Source organism: Mastomys coucha, unplaced genomic scaffold (genome assembly GCF_008632895.1).
Source record: "Mastomys coucha isolate ucsf_1 unplaced genomic scaffold, UCSF_Mcou_1 pScaffold16, whole genome shotgun sequence".
Lineage (NCBI taxonomy): Eukaryota > Metazoa > Chordata > Mammalia > Rodentia > Muridae > Mastomys > Mastomys coucha.
Window position 1 is genome coordinate 44,044,506 of NW_022196898.1, and position 10,885 is coordinate 44,055,390.

The 10,885-nt window shown below is 41.9% G+C and overlaps 2 non-coding genes across 2 annotated transcripts; both read left to right on the forward strand.

Annotated features, from left to right (window-relative positions):
* The first annotated feature begins 899 nt into the window (after window positions 1–899).
* On the forward strand, window positions 900–970 carry Trnag-ccc. Its single transcript has one exon. It is a non-coding gene; the product is annotated as a tRNA-Gly (tRNA).
* Window positions 971–9,722: 8,752 nt separating this feature from the next.
* Window positions 9,723–9,796, forward strand: Trnan-guu. Its single transcript has one exon. It is a non-coding gene; the product is annotated as a tRNA-Asn (tRNA).
* Window positions 9,797–10,885: the final 1,089 nt, after the last annotated feature.

Consider the following 10,885-nt stretch of genomic DNA (forward strand, 5'->3'; position numbering starts at 1 on the left):
TAACAGTGTTTTTTCGGTTCATTTTTTTTTTTTCTGCAGTGTTTGTTACAGAGTTTGAAGCTGAGTAACACATGCTTGTCCCAATAGATGAGTTTTTGTTTTGTGTTGACTACGGATGTATCCAGGTTTATATTGAAAAATGGTCGGTCACTCGAGATACAATGTTGCAAGTGGGCCAAAGTAGATAAGACTGGATTCAGGGAGGCCAGTTTTTTTGTTTTGTTTTGTTTTGTTTTGTTGTTGTTGTTGTTTGCCTCGAACTCAGAGATCTGCCTGCCTCTGCCTCCCAAGTGCTGGGATCAAAGGTGTGCGCCATCACCGCCCGGCTGGGAGACCAGTTTTGAGCGGATGTAAGAAAGAATGTCTGGAGGCGTGCCATTGATGATGGGCGGAGAGTCTGGAGAGTCCATCCGATAAATCTAAACAACTAAACTAGACACAAATTGTAGTGTTCAGATTGGATTTTTCATCTAAGGAAACATACAAAAACTGAATTCCAAAAACCAAAATTCGATTATGACTATCTTGATTCTGCCCCCATATTGCCTTTAATTTTAATTCCTCTTATTTCTTCCTCAATTAGGCTTTTACAGCGGTCACCCACAGACTGATCACCTCATAAACAGGGAGACAAACACCGAGGCAACCATTTGAAGTTAAAAATTGAAGACTGGGGATCAGAAATAAGAGGCTCATGAATAAGAGCCTGAAAGAGCCGTTTTCCCGTAGAATGGGGTCAGGAGACTCGAACATTTATGGTTTTCTCTAGTACATTTCTTGTATAAAAGCATTTGTTTTGAATGTGCTAGCTACTTTTAACCAACAATGAGATCATATCTTTAACACATCTTATTAAAGAAATTAGATCCTGCTACCCTTCAAAATCTGACACATGGAGAGCATTGGTGGTTCAGTGGTAGAATTCTCGCCTCCCACGCGGGAGACCCGGGTTCGATTCCCGGCCAATGCAGGGTCTCTCTTTTTCAAAATTTCTATCTGATTAGTAGAGACAGCACTGCCGTTCCCTAACCAGACCAAAGAGTTCAACTTTAAAATGGTGCACCTGTGTGGAAACACCAAAATGATTGTTTTCTTCCGACAGAACCTTAAAAATCCCAAAAGCTAGAAAGTTCATGATTCCAGCTGGATCTTAGATTGACCACTGGTTGGGATTCCCCAGGGAAAAAGGAGAGCGGCTGCAGGAGGAACGTCCTGGGCAGATTCAGAGCCCTGGAAATCCAGCCTGGAAGCGAGGGGGGTGGGGAGCGGGTGCAGGAGCCAAAGGACCCTGTATACCCTGGACATCCGAAGCCACTCACCACCATTGGTTAGCCCCTGTACTCTCCGGCCTTTAGAGTCTGAAGGAGGAAACAGTCTATATCCCTAGCAATACCTGCCAACAGAATCGACCCGAAAACTATACTTTCAATAAGAAAAAAAAATACAGAATTTGAGTTTTGTTTATACTTCTTAGCACTTGGGGAGGCTTCGTGGAAAGCAAACAACAGAAATAAAGTTATGGGCAAAACGGCTCAGTAGGGTACAGGAGCTTGCCACCAAGTGTTGCCCATCTAAGTTCAGTCCTGGGAACCCCATAGTGGAAGGCAAAAACTGAGCTCTGCTTTTCCCTCACCTGCCCCTAAACAAATACACACAAGCATATACAAACAACAAATAAGACAAAAAGCTTCCTTATTTAAAAAAAAAAAGTAATATGAATAAAATAAAATAAAATAAACCCTCTCCTCCTGGAGCAGATCCAGATCACAGCCTTCGTCACATCGAACTAACACAGGAAAACCAACCTCAAGACAATACGGTAAAATTCAGATTTTAAGATAAAGAAAACAGCCTCCAGCCCTCTGGGGAATGCCGGGAAGTTACAAAAGAATTCCACGCATCTGGTCAAGGCCATACAGGAAAGGCATCCACTTTAGTTTCTCTGTCTTTATTTTGGAACAGCACTTTCAGACATAATGCAAAGAGATTGCAAGCTGGGGATATTGTACTGGACCGGCCTCTTGCAGGTTCTAGGGCTCTCTGACACCTCCTGCTAAACCACAAAGGCTCGGTTGCCACAATCTGACCCAGACCTTGGACAGCACCTGTTTTAGTCAGGGTTTCTATTCCTGTACAAACATCATGACCACGAAGCAAGTTGGGGAGGAAAGGGTTTATTCAGCTTACAGTTCCACATTACTTTTCATCACCAAAGGAAGTCAGGACTGGAACTCAAGCAGGTCAGGAGGCAGGAGCTAACGCAGAGGCCATGGAGGGATGTTACTTACTGGCTTGCTTCCCCTGGCTTGCTCAGCTTGCCTTCTTATAGAACCCAAGACTACCAGTCCAGGGATGGCACCACCCACAAGGGGTCCTCCTCCCTTGATCACTAATTGAGAAAATGCCCCACAGCTGGATCTCATGGAGGTTTTTCCTCACCTGAAGCAGAATACTGCCTTCAGCCAGCAAGTACTGCTGAGGCCAGGAGACATGTTCTTTGCATTTATCTGCAGGGAAAAGGTTCAATTAGTGACATATCAAAAGCCGTTCTTTGTCCAGTAAGAAAAAAGCAAATATTAGCAGACTGGTCTCTTACACACTGTGTTTGTAATCAGAGCTGTAACGGTGAAATGCAGCTAAGAGTAAAGACCGTGCTTCCGCATCCGATGAGTCCTTGACTGTTCCTCATTTCCTGCCTGTGGTCTCCTTGACTCCGATCTTTCACATCTGGTTCCTAAAATTGGAGCTCAAGGAATGTCACATAGCTTTAAAAGACATCTACAATGGAAAGGGAAACAAAAACTGTGAACATTAACACCAAAGAAATGGGAAATTCCATCAACTGAAGAGCTAAACACACGATAGCTCAAAGCCTTGCTTAAGGGAGACAGGGTGTGTGTAAACCATGAAACCTTTCCACAACTGTTTAAACACATTAAGAAACATTGTTACTGGTTCCGCTCAGAGGGGAGGAGTACTTTAAATTATAAGACATGGATGCAAATTATGAACTCTAAAAAAGAGCCCATCAAAGAGGGGAACTATTCCTACTGCTGTTTGGTCCCCTTGCATTTTAATTTCCAATGTTTAAAGCCTTTACAGACTGATTCTGAGAGCTTGTCCGGTTGTGCTGTGACTGATGGTGAGCCAGAGAAGAAAAGACTAGGGAAATGACAAAAACAAATCCAGGTATTTACCAGGACTGGGACCTCTGCCTAAACTCAGTGAGCATGTTAAAACTCAGAATAATGTAAATCTTGATATCTTATATGAAGAAGAGGAGGAAGAGGCATTAAGAAAAAAAAAATTGGGGCTGATGAGATGGCTCAGCAGGTAAGAGCACCAACTGCTCTTTGGAAGGTTATGAGTTCAAATCCCAGCAACCACATGGTGGTTCACAACCATCTGTAATGAAATCTGATGCCCCCTTCTGGTGCTGTCTGAAGACAGCTACAGTGTACTCATTTATAATAGTAAATAAATCTTAAAAAAAAAAAAAAAGAAAGAAAGAAAGAAAAATCATCGTGGGATTTGATTCCAGCACGTGGGGAAAGAAAGAAAGAAAGAAAGAAAGAAAGAAAGAAAGAAAGAAAGAAAGAAAGAAAGAAAGAAAGAAAAATCATCGTGGGATTTGATTCCAGCACGTGGGAGGCAGAGGCAGGCAGATCTTTGAGTTTGAGGCCAGCCTGGTCTACAGAGTGAGTTCCAGGACAGCCAGGGCTACACAGAGAAACCCTGTCTCTGAAAGACAAAAACAAAACAAAACAAAAAATCCTTATGATGCTTCTTCAGATGAAGAGATTGTTATTATCAAAAGTCAGTATAAAAGAACTATTAAAGGAAAATTTAAAATTAGCGATTTAAATGTGAGGATCCAGTTGATGTGGTTCCAATGTTTGATGTTGGACCTTCTGCATATGATCTCAAGTTTTCTAAGCCTTTTAATTAAAAACAAAAAAGTATTAGCTGGTTGGTAGTGGCGCACGCCTTTAATCCCAGCACTTGGGAGACAGAGGCAGGCGGATTTCTGAGTTCAAGGCCAGCCTGGTCTACAGAGTTCCAGAACAGCTGGGGGCTACACAGAGAAACCCTGTCTCACAAAACCAAAAAAAAAAAAAAAAAAAAAAAAAAAAAAAAAGTGTCAAGATGAGGCTCAAAAAAGATAGGATTTTCAAAATGCCTATAGATAATGTTCCTTAGCTAATTTATTTCAATTCCCTGTAACTATAACTCAATTGGGACCTATTACCTTTACAACAATAAAATCCCAGTCAGGACTCCCTTGAAACGGTAGCTACTTACAGAATGCATTCCACTTATGTTTAAAGAATTTTACAAGGACTCGCCACTGAATATCGGTTACTCCCATATGATTGCAAGGCTTTTAACCAGGGCCATTCTAAAACAGGCTTATTTACAATTTAGAACATGGTGGCAAGTTGAAGCTAGAAAAAAAAATTCCTGCAGATCAAATCAGGGGTTGCCCTGTTGACATTCAGGTAGGTGACTCCCCATACAGTGACGCCCTCAGTTGTGAGTGCACTGTGTGAGAGCATGGGGCCAGGCATTGCCTATCTGATGATTCCTACTGTTTGTATTTGCTCAGGTGAGGTGAATCCAAGTCAGGACTTCCTCAGAGCAGTAGCTGTCTCACCGTGTGTTCTTCTGTATATACACTGGTTGCAGTTCTGTCTCCCAGCTTCTCCTGGAGCTTATTCAGTCTTTGTCCCTCTCATTGGCTCAGTGAAGCTTGCTGTTTAAGCCCCACAAAATCTCTTATCGCTGAGCTTTCTTTGGTCTCTACCCACTCCTGTCACTCCCTCTGGTCCTTTGACTCAGCTCTGCAGGACTTCAGATGTCTTTTGGGCATGGATAATGTCAGGTTTTGGTGTTTTACCTTGTTAAAAGCTGAAGTTGGGTTATGATCCACCCTCTTGCAATACAAGCATTCTTGTTTAAATTGTCTTTAAATCTCTGTCCTGGGTCAAAAGGCCATTTGACTCTAAGACAGAAAGAGAGAGAACAAAACAGAACAGCTCAGAAAAAGACACCGTGTGCTTCAAAACAATTCAAAAGTAGATATTCCCAGTAGAAATGACTGTTGCTCATCTCAAGCTCCTCTTCTTGGCGTTAAATCTCTTAAAACTTTGGCTAAAATTTAAACCTACCTCAAGATTTGTAAGTTTATAGGATATGGTTGAAAAATATGTAAAATCTGTAACAAGTTAACTTGAAACTTCTTAATCCTATGAAGCCCTCTATCTATCATTGCATCTCCTGTTGAAACTAAGGCAGCAATAAGATCTTTAGAAAATTAGCCGGGCAGTGGTGGCGCATGCCTTTAATCACAACACTTGGGAGGCAGAGGCATGTAGATTTCTGAATTAGAGGCCAGCCTGGTCTACAGAGTGAGTTCCAGGACAGCCAGAGCTATACAGAGAAACCTTGTCTTGAAAAAAAAATTGGCAGGTAGCTTCAAGTGATTTCATAACAAAAATTAATAGTCAGTGTTCAAATACCAAGAGCATACAGTTTTAATATTTGACAGATGTTTCTATCAATCCTACTATTAAGCAAGAGCCTCTTGATCAAACACTAACTTCATAAACTGATGCTAATAAATTTGGAATTGGTGGATACTTTGATGAAAAAGACACTTCCAAAGTGTTACAAGTCTTATCTGTTCAAAAGATGGAATTGACAGGAGTGGGGTGGTTAACAACCTGGTGACTTGTGCATTCCAAAGAGCCAGGCCACACCAAGATACCACAACCAGGACCTTAGACATTTAATGGTCTAGGTGACCTTTGTGTTATCTGTATGGCCAAGTTCCCACGACCAGGACCAGAACTGGCTAATATTCTAAATGACCTCTATGCTGTCTGTGCTGGCTGAGACCACACCAGATCCTCCCCTAGGCCCTTAAGATAACACATAAAGTCCATCTCTAGAACCCATCTTGGAAGAAGTGACACATACTTTGAAAAGAGTTTCAATGTAATTATGCTTCCTCTTGCACAGGACATCCTGTTACATCAGGAAAACGTTTCCAAATTGTACTGTACTTAAATATGCCTAAAATAAGCTGCCAGGTTTCAGACTCAAGAAGTTTAAACCAACATCAGCTAAATAAGTCAAGTTGAACAGGATGTCCTTCTTGCCTCACCTATATCATTACTCGGAGCCCTGGTGTTTGCAGTGAACACCACAGCTCGCTGAAGTCACTGATTTAGAATCACCTGTGGTGATTAGGTAATCAAAATGTCAGCTTACAAAGACCATTACCATTAAGGTGGGACTGGATTCTGACTCAATTCTTTGTTACTCCAATGCATTGGAATGAGACCTTGTTCCCTTGGCCTGAGGTTACCAAACATTTTTGAAATCATGGTAACCCAACTAAGGAAATACTGAAATGACAATCCAATACTACTCACACATTTGCAGAACAATTGCATGGATTAACTGGTGATAAAATATTGGAGGGTATTATTGTTGGTGGCTTAGGGAAGTTAAATCCATTTAATCAACTGAAGATTGCAAGCTCCTCCTGTGTTTTAGTATTTATACTGTTTGTTTGCTTGTTTGCTTTTGATATTCTCAGAAGTCTTAGAAAAAAACCTCCCAACATCAAGAAATCACTCAACATCAAGCAACTGTATTCAAGAGTATGTTACAAATATAGTTAACCAAGAAGGGAAAAACAAAGGCGGCATGCGAAATTGACATTGGGCCAGGACAATGCACTTGACCAGCATCCCTTGAAAACAGAAGAATGTTTGCAAATTTTGGCAGAATACTGCCTTTAATTCCAATAAGTACTTCGGGGACCAGGCATGATGTTCTTTACATTTATTCCTCTTTTGTGAAAAGGTCTGAGTAGTGACATATAAAAAGCTGCTCTTTGTCTAGTAAGACAAAAGCAAACATCAGCAGACTGGTTGCTTGCACGCTATGTGTTTTGTAGTCCGAGCCACAGCAGTATAATATGGTTATGATGCGAGAGTCTGTACTCTGCTCCCCAGATAAGCTGAGTCCTTGGCTGTTCTTCATTTCAGTGTCTGTGCTCTTCTGGACCCTGATCATTCACGGCAGCACGTGCAGAAGAATCAAGTTACACCTATGTTATCACCTTTCACAAAAACTAACGTTAAATGGATCCAAGATCTAACCATGAAACCGGAAACACTAATACTGTTAGGAGGAAAAAAAAAAAAACATAGGCAGTACTCTACACGATCTATGTATAGCAAAGGAGTTTCTGAACAGGACTCTGTTCGCCCAAAAATTAAGGCCATTGATTGACAAGTAGAACTCTGTGAAACTAAAAAGCTTTTGTACATCTAAAAAACAGTCAATCAGGTGAAGAGGGTCCCTTAGGACAGAATCTCTGCAAACTGTATACCTGACAGAAGAAAAGATCTATTAAAAAAAAATGGACCTGGGACTTAAAGGCAGAGTATGAAGAAAGAAGAGGGAGGGGAGGAAAGGAAGGAGGAAGAAGAGGAGGAAGAGGAAGAAGAGGAGGAAAAGGACAGCCACAAAGAAATACCTCAAAAAATGTTTCATAGTCTTTAGCGATTAGAAAAAAATGCAAATCAAAACAACTTTGAAATTTCATCTTACCCCAATAAGAATGACAAAGAAAAATCAAAGGCCAAGCAACAGCAAATACTGAAACTTCATTCACTGTTGGTAAGATCACAAACTGGTCCAGCCACTCTGAAATCAGTGTAGAGATTCTCAAAAAGTTAAAAATAGGTCTGCCGAATCACCCGACTATACCACGCCCTAACATATACCCAAACGACTTGACACCATGCCTCACAGGTGTCATAGCTAGGAAACAGCCTAAATGTCCTTCAGCGGATGAAAGGATTATGAAAATGTGGTGCATATACATATGCATATTCAACTGTAAAGAAAAATGAAGTTGTGAGCTTTGCTTGTAGACAAAACTAGAATAGACTCTATTGAGTGAGGAGACTCAGACCCGGGGAGACAAATGCTGCCTCCTCTCTGTTATCTGAGGCTCCTGGCTTTAGATCTTCAGATGTGAGTCCATATCCTGGAGTAACTGAGGAAACCAGGGAAGCAGAAAGGAACCATTGCCAGGGCGCAGGGATAGGGAGCAATAGAGGGGGTAGCAGGGCCAGAGAGAAAAGGAAAGCTGTAGGACTCTGGTTAGGGAGGGGAAGGGAGATAAATACAGAAGGATAGAGGAGGTGAAACAACAGTAAGGAGTAAGTATGAAAAGGTCATACTGTTAGCTATCTACCTACCCCCCCACCCCAGTGTATGTGTGTGTGTGTGTGTGTGTGTGTGTGTGTGTGTGTGTGTGCAGTTTAAATGAAAATTTCCCATCTTGGCTAATATTAATCCTGCCAAGAGTCAAAGACCATCTAACAACAACCAAAACAAACAAACAAACAAATAAACAAACCACCAGGCATGAGAGGCCCTCTTTTGAGTTGTTGGTCAGAGTTGTTCGAGAGATTCCAAAAACATTATAGAATAATGTTATTACCCTTGATTGTCCCCCAGAGGTAGAGGTGAGTCCCTACTGCTAAAGACACCATGTACATCAGACACAGGGCCCAGAAGCCCCTGAGCTGAAACTGACCTGAAATCTTCTCCCTGGGGAGTAGTTTCATGGTACCAGAAGGCACCGTGCAAGCTTCCAAAGCAATGGCCAGATTGGAAGGAAGCAACAGTCCTACCCCACTACGAACCAAAACAATGACCAGCATTGCACACTTATCTTGGCAGTAACCAGAAGCTTTCTAAAGGACCATTAAGAGACCATTACTAAAAATCACAACCAAGCCCAGTGGACACATCCCAGTGGCTACATCCACAAAACATTCTCACATTTAAGGCTCAGGGAACGTTGTGAAGAGGGGGCAGAAGGATTGGAAGAGCCAGAGAATCAGGGAGCTTACTGCGAGATTGTGTCGTCTAGAAATGTCAGAAGCTAGACCCATAATATCTCACCAACATGACTGCACAAACATGAGCTGAGCAAGTACAATCAATACATATGCCAAAGTGGGCAGGGGAGCTCACAAGACTTCAACTCTACCCAAAGAACTACAGGAAACTAAGGAATGTTGGGACCCCGGGGGCCTTTCCCAGAGAAGAGTATGCCAATTGGTTATCCAGTGGCAAATGTCAGCCTGCCTGAAAACATACATACGAGCAATATTATACAGAAATGAGCAGATTGTACTTATATATTTAGAAGTATATATACATATGCAATACGCGTGTGTGTATGTAACAACAATTTTTTAAAAGTCCATAAATTTGAAAGAACTTAAGAAGGGAGTGTATGAGAAAGTTTGGAGAGGAAAATGAAGAAATTTCATGATAATCTCGACAAAAAAAATGTTTAAAAGGAAAAAAAAAAGTACTGATTCAATGAGTTCTATTGGGGCTATCCAGTGTTAGCTTGACTTAGGTCTTACCTGCGCAGAGCCGGGTGGCCCTGTCACAGGGCGGCGCGGGGCTTCTGAGCCTGGGAGCGCTAAGAATGCGGTTCAGCAGTTCAGGTTTCAGTAGAATGGACTCGAAACACAGGCATCAAGAACAATTGTATTCGCCGCTCTAAATATTCCAGATTTTCAAGGCCCTGAAACTAGCCCAGGAATTTTACAATGGCTGCCATACTGGCTAGCCGAACAACTCACTCTCCATGAGAATGTAGCTGCCGACATGCTTGTGTCTCTGTGGCGCAATCGGTTAGCGCGTTCGGCTGTTAACCGAGAGGTTGGTGGTTCAAGCCCACCCAGGGACGTCACGTGGCTTTTAGTGTATGTCAAACGCTGCTGTTTTCTTCATCTTATCTTCACCATCTCTTATCCTAACAAAAACTGTTCTAGGGGATTTGAGAAGCCAGCTGTAATCAGCAGGGGAACTGTTCTGCACCAATACTGTTTTGTTTTTGTTTGTCAACTGTAAAGCGAGGATAATAATACATACTACGTTATCCACAGGACACACTGGCTTTAGTAACTGCTCCATTCCATAATGGTACCAGGAAAGGCAAAATTCATCATTATTAAGCTTGCTTAATACTCCTGAGCCCTAGGTTGATCCCCGGCCCTGCCCTGCGACAGGCCCTCCACCCAGCTCTGCACAGGTTCCTACCAGGGGTCAAGCTAACACCTGGGGAGTCCCAGTAGAACTCATTGAATCAGTAATTTTTTTTTCCTTTTAAAACCCCTCCTGACCCCTGGAGAGTTACTGCAAGACTGGAGTTCTGACTGAGATGATAGGGATGTGTGCTCCTATGACAGAAGAACCAAGTTCAGTTCCCAGCACCTATGTCAAACAGCTCATCACTGTTGTCAGGAGACTCCCGGCCTTTGTCTCCTGCAGCATCTATGATCACATATGCAAATCCTCTTCTAGAAGTCTAGTGACTCTGAGTTTCTTCCTCCGTTGTACCATTATTTATCCCTAGACGCGATGTTTTTAAAATTAAGCTGTTTGCGCGCTTCTTTTGCTCACACACAGTGCTACCGCAGACATTCTCCTACAAAAACCCTTTGCCAGTTGTACAAGTATTTCTAAGAGTCTGAGCCCTAGACTTACAAACACTATGCAACAGAGATTATAGTATATGTGCTTCTAAGCAACCGACCTTTAAAATAACTTTCCATAAGTGTAGAACCAATTTATATTCCAATTTATTTTATTAAACCAAAAAAAAAATCTTCATACTCCTGATAATGTGGTAAACTACAGACTCTATAGAAATACATTCAGGAATGGCGTGGTTGTTCTTCTGTGAAGTGAGAGATGAGGACATCAAGTAAGAAGGATATCTCCCTGTCTGGTCATCAGCTACATCTCCAAGATCTTTTGACTATTGTGATTATTT